We start from the raw sequence: 6,359 nt of genomic DNA on the forward strand, positions 1-6,359 counted from the left end.
CAGGCTTACTAACAAATTTATTTCATAAATATAATAATTCTAAGTGTAGATGCTCCTAAAGTCGCGCAATATTTCCGTTGCAGGACGCATGCATATTTCTCGATGCAACTCTAATAACCTAAAAATTGTAGATCATATATAAGATCATATCATATTTACACAATATACATAGACATTTTTAGTAAAACATATAATCAACAAAGACGAAACGAAGATATAAAGACATAAAAAACTACCTTGGCATGGATATTGGCAACATCAATAGTACAAAAACCCGCACTTTATCCACCCCTACTACCATGTTCTAAAGTTACAGGTAAGTGTAAATAAAAACGCTGGGTGAATCCCTAACCTTAAGTATTTACATTTTAAATTATAAAAAGGCACATGTTAAACACAAAAAATGCTCGTGTAAATAGTTATGAAGAGAGAACCTTGTAAACCATCTACAAAAATACATTCAAATATGACTAATCAATGCTTAAATCATCACAACGATATTACAATGTATATTGATGTCACGTCGACGTGATATTTATCGAGAAATAGCGCTTTTAAATTTGATCAAATATTTTAATTGAAACATGTTTAAAACAAAATGTCACACAGTACATCTGTCTTGGTTAATTTACACACACATTGACATGGTTATTCGCTGCGCGGAATAATTCGACATCATTTTGCGCTCTAATTGAACTTTTCCGCAAGACGTCTTACCATTTCCAGTCCAGGCATGTATAAACAAAGGAGCGTGACGACGTACCATTTGGCGACATACATGCGCGAAGAAATAGTTCTTTAATAGTTTGTCTAAATTTTACAATAAAAAAAGTATATTATAATCGAAATAATTGATAGCAAAACCATGTTTGAAAACTATTTAGGTTGAAATAATGGAACAATTGAAGTCTAAATCGTGATGTGCGGGGATTCACACTCCCACGACTAGAATATCAGTCACTGTCATTTGTCAACTGTCGTGTAATATGTCAAACTGGGTTTTTCATATTGTCAAAATGAAATTGAATTTTCAATATCAATATGATTTTCCTGCAAAAATCTTCTCAGATGTCAAAAACAGTTCATCATTCTGACGCAAAGCACAATTCTAAAAATGCATTGATCTGAATAATGAATGTTGTAATTGAATGTTTGTAGCTAATGGGTTTATCTAAATTTGAAATCACGTTTAAATTTAGTATTTGGATAGATATTCTATTTGTAATAATTAAATAATAAAAAAATACCCGTGTGACAAACGACTAAATCCTTGTGCACCTAATTAATTCTGAATAAAAGTTAGAATGAAGTTTGAAAACATATTTGCTATGTTGTATTCTATTTCTTTTGGAACGTTTGCTGTCACTGCGATTTTTGTCCTTTTTGGAAAGGATCCTGTAGAACAATGCTCCTAATTGATGTTTGAAATAAAAATATTGAATGTTTATCATACTAAATTCACGGCAAGCCATAAAGCAAACTCAAACAAATATTTTACAGTAAGTTGGTGTTTTTTTTTTTTTTTTGTGTCGTGCAACCTATTTAGTTATCTTATCAAAATAATACTTACACCGTAACTAATAATTTATTAACACACTACAGCATGCGTACGCCAATATGCTGAAAAATGAAGAAACTTTGAAGAAATTCATTAAAAAATAGACCAGTGAAATAACTGCTTCAGCTGAGTATATAGGTATGCAAAGTTTGCATGTGACAAGATATGAAGCTTTTGAAGCTTCCACTTTTCTCTATTTTATAAGAGGGAACCATCTAGCTAACTTACGGAAGGTTGATGGTTCTACCAAGGTGTCCGCCCATTATAAAATAATACCCGGAGGGGTACCTCTGGACTTTCTCAAATTATAGTAAAAACTGAAACAGTCGCCGAAGGGTCTAACAAGAACAAAACAAGTAGACACAATTTGCAGTTTCTAGCGAAAACGCAAAAATTATGTCTCTGTTAAAAGTTTTTACTCATTAATGACGAGTTTATGGTTGTTAAAACGATAATGGCAAATAACTTTCCGAATACTAGAGATCAACTGCTGATGATATATGTTGTATTCTAGTGATCGACATTATTAGTTTTCAAATGAAATGTCGTAGATTATCATTACAGAAGAATTGCGTGAAAAATGTTATATTGAATACGTGCAGCTTTCTCAAGTAATAGATATAAGATTTAAATAATAATATTTTTAATAATATTTTTCACTAAACACTTATGCTCTCGTAACACATGTGACAAGTACATATTAATCTTTTATTCATCATTGATATTTTACGGAATTATTAGATTAGTAGATTGGTCTTGTAATGTTTCATGTTTTACATCAAATTCAATAAAAAATCTTTGAACTCATAGAGGTTATAACACACTAAATAGTTGTTGTTCTTTATTCTATATAAAACTGACCTATTTCCGATGACCGCAGCACACATCAGGACCCATTTTAAATTTCTGTAACTTATATTTTCTTCAAGAATATTGTCAGTGCTAACTAAAACTCAAAAGAAAAGTGGGGGTCATGTTTGATGCAAGAAAAATAATTTCAGTCAAACACACAAACTGCAAAATCAGCTAAAAAATGAGACCCCAAATTATACTGGTGGTGTATGATCTAAGTTTCCATGAAAAATGTTGTCATGTTGTTATTTCATTATGAAAATGCTACCTACATGTCAAGCACACATCTGTCATGTGATTTTAGCAAAAAAAATGCAAAGAAAATAAGGAAAATAGCTCTACAGAGCAAAAAAACTAAGGACTATTTGTGTCCGCCATTATGCGACTACCATTTTTTTTGCGCCATTTTTCTATTTAGTGTCTGTATGCCTAGATGAACCTTGGTCCTCAAAATATAATTTTTGAGTAAGTGAAAGCTATTTTACAACAAAATTCATAATCATAATTTGTCATTACTATGGGAGATTTTTTGGAAGTAAAGAACTCAACCGATTACAATAATATCAGTCTGCGAAAAATCGTTATACAGATACGTTTAACAGACACCTTGATCATTAAGGATGACAATATAGTGACATTATGTTCTTTAGGGGCGAGAATTTCCCATACTTTGTTAGAATAATTATGAGCTTACGTTGTTGGGCTTAAAATGTCGTGATTAGATGCTTAAATTACACGATCCGCATTTGTAAGTATATGGTTTGTTTAACCGTGAAGACAAAAATTAGACGGTTCAATTTTATCCATCATTCTAGCAACCCAAAGCTAACTTAGAAATAAATTCCGAAATTTTACCTTAATTAGTTTTTATTCTAAGTTTAATTTCTTTCTGGTTTTAAATGATGTGCTTGGGGCTTTATGTTAAATGCGTGCGCTTTTGGACAGTGTTTACAATTTTGCATGAGCTGTACATATGCATAAATACCATAACGAAATGATATATCCTTACAACAATTAAACATTTGAGATATTCTCCGAAAAAAGAAACTAGAATGAAATTAAACATTATGTTTGATTCGCGCTTATGGTGCACGTATGATATGATATCAAAATAATAATTTGGATATAAATTGCTTTTGTTGTCATGATAACGTTTCTTCTGTTGATCACTTCCTAAATCTGCTGAACACAAACTGATAAACCACAATTTCATTCAAAAGACAAATAAAAATCTTAGGATGCATGATGATGTCATTTCTGACAAAGCATAACATTGAAATTCTGCTTTCGTCTTATGTATACACATTATTTAATTTTTTCTAAAGTTTCTTATTTAATTTAAATGATTTTTCCTTAACAATAATCCCACCTATCAAGTCATTTATGACATGTTATCCCCAATTATCATAATTATGGTTAGATTATTGCGAGAATACTAGTACCTCATCTTGAAGTAGTTGTCAAAAACATAAATATTGTATTACATCATAAAACGTTTTACTGTCTAGTAAACTAAATTAAGGTCCACTTTAAGATAATGTTATGTTTAATATATTTCACATCAGATATAAAACACAAAACAAACTCTTCAAAAATATTTACTGAGACAATCAGAAAGATTAGCTTGATTTGGGTTTATAATTAAGGTGCGAATGACCTCTAAGGAACAATTTCAACCACCGACGGTATATATTCTTTTGTCCAGTTTCTGTTTGCTACTTTTGGAAATGCAAACTTCATAAGATACTTTAATGTACTCAAGGCCAGATTCATCTCTACTACGTTCCAGTGAATCCATCTTAGAAATATGTTAATAGCTGCACAATCCTGTGATACCAGGCACCTTGTTCATCATGCATTAGTTTTAATCAGTTTGCCAACGTCCTAACCATAGACCTTGCACAGATATTTACTCAATTCTTCTACTGGTCCCATGGCGACATCAACATCGGACACTAAAGGGCTCGCTGCAACATGCTAGAAAAAATAAATTTGCATAACTCGCTCACCATTCAGAAAATGTGCATTGGTCAGAATTTAAGAAATAAAATCCTTACACGTAGCAATAATATACGTATTTGCCATGAAAAGATACCTGTTATAGTCACAACTTAAGATTTTCATTTGGGTCTAAAATTCAAGCACATATTTTAAAGAACGCGTCATTTTATTGTTTTAATCTTCATTTTAAACATTTATTAAAATCGGAATTTTCTGGGACAGTTCTGTGTCTTTATTCGTGTAGAGTAGTCTTCTGTTAAATTGAAGAATATGTCGGGACTAGTTAAATGGCAGTTTACACCGGATAGGAAGTGGTTACTACTCAGTGTTACGTTTGAAGCAGTTTAAAATGTAGTTCCATGTTGTTGATGAAATATAGAATTATGAGGCAAATAAGGATGCGGCAGTTTTAATTTTGGCTTATCCTTACCTATTATTTCTTACTGCACTGAGAAATAATCCTGACCACTTTCAGTTTTAGTTTTATTCATTTAGAAAAATGACTACTTACGCGTAATTGCTAAACAGTAGATTTCATGGGAGCACTTTCAGAGCTTGTTTTCTTTAAAACAAATTTTGTTTCTCATATTTATCATAACATCTCGATACTTTTTATTTTTGGTTAGGATATATGTTACACTAATTGGCTATGTATGGTGTTTATATCATTGAAATGCTCTAAGGTACTGATATTTAATTGTTTATATGAAATAAAGATGGAACTATAAAATTATAAATACTAACCTGCTAGGTTTACCGGCCAGCGTTACATAATTAAATGAAATATATTTAAGAATATAAAACCTCACGGCACTTAATTACAGTGGTTATTTGAATTTTGAAAGTTTTATCCACTATTTTCATATTCGTTTAAGTTTCTTACAATATGATGTCATTTCCTTGACAAATATAAAAGAAAAGGGCCAGCTCGGAATCTATTTAAGTTTCTTTTTTATATAACTAGATATGATTTTCCCTATTCATACTTCTCCCTGTAAAACATTATTTCCCCTCTTTGTACATTGTATTTCTTTTTTGTTGAATTAGAGTAAACATTTTTCTCTGTCTCTAGTGAATTTGCCTCACTTCACATTTGGAAACGTTTCGTTAAATACAGTTTTGTTGATTCAGCAGGTATTGTGCTGATCCATGTACAAGTAGTTTGACGTAATTGACTCGCTCAAGAATGTCGTTGCCAATGTTTAAGTAGAGCAGTTTTATGTTACTTATCTCCTTGTCAGCCTATTACCACAATTACTATTGTTGTAAATGATTGACAAATAATGTTTTGTTTTACTTGTTTGTTGTTCATTTTGAAAGCAAATAGCTATTTTTTTTATTTGAATGACATCTTGTTAGATCTGTTATTTCTGTTACCTAAAATGTTTTATCGGAATAGATACAGATTAATATTAAAAATGTTTACAACTCATCGAATTTATTTTGCCTCGCGGAAATTGCTTTTGGTTTGTAAGCTCACTTGTAAGGGCTGAATGCCTCTTACTGTAAACGAACAGAAGTCACAGTTTCAAGTTCTGGACAAGTCTGGTATATCCTTGACCACGGCAAAATATTTCATAGATGCATTTCATTTTTTAGCAACAAAACATCTCTTTAATTTGATTTGGGCATGCTTTCTGTGTCAACTACATGTATAGAACGTGGGGAAATCGAACTTGTGTGATGGATTTTCTTTGCATTATATATAAACGTACCATATGGTTTGAATCACATTAAGAACGACCGGTTCCAAACTCTCTTCTGAATTGCTCTTCTGTCATTTTTAAAAACATTTTGGTGTTTTCGGTATTATCAGCTTTTATAAGTTGTTCCTAAACTTATGCTACAATGCAGTGTCTTGGCTTATTTCAGAAAACTTTAGAGTGTTTGTTTGCTACAGACGACGGTGGTGATGTTGTTTTCGTTGGTTCTGTTGTTATTGCAAACT

This window comes from Mercenaria mercenaria, chromosome 11, assembly GCF_021730395.1.
Source record: "Mercenaria mercenaria strain notata chromosome 11, MADL_Memer_1, whole genome shotgun sequence".
In the NCBI taxonomy this organism is placed as follows: Eukaryota; Metazoa; Mollusca; class Bivalvia; order Venerida; family Veneridae; genus Mercenaria; species Mercenaria mercenaria.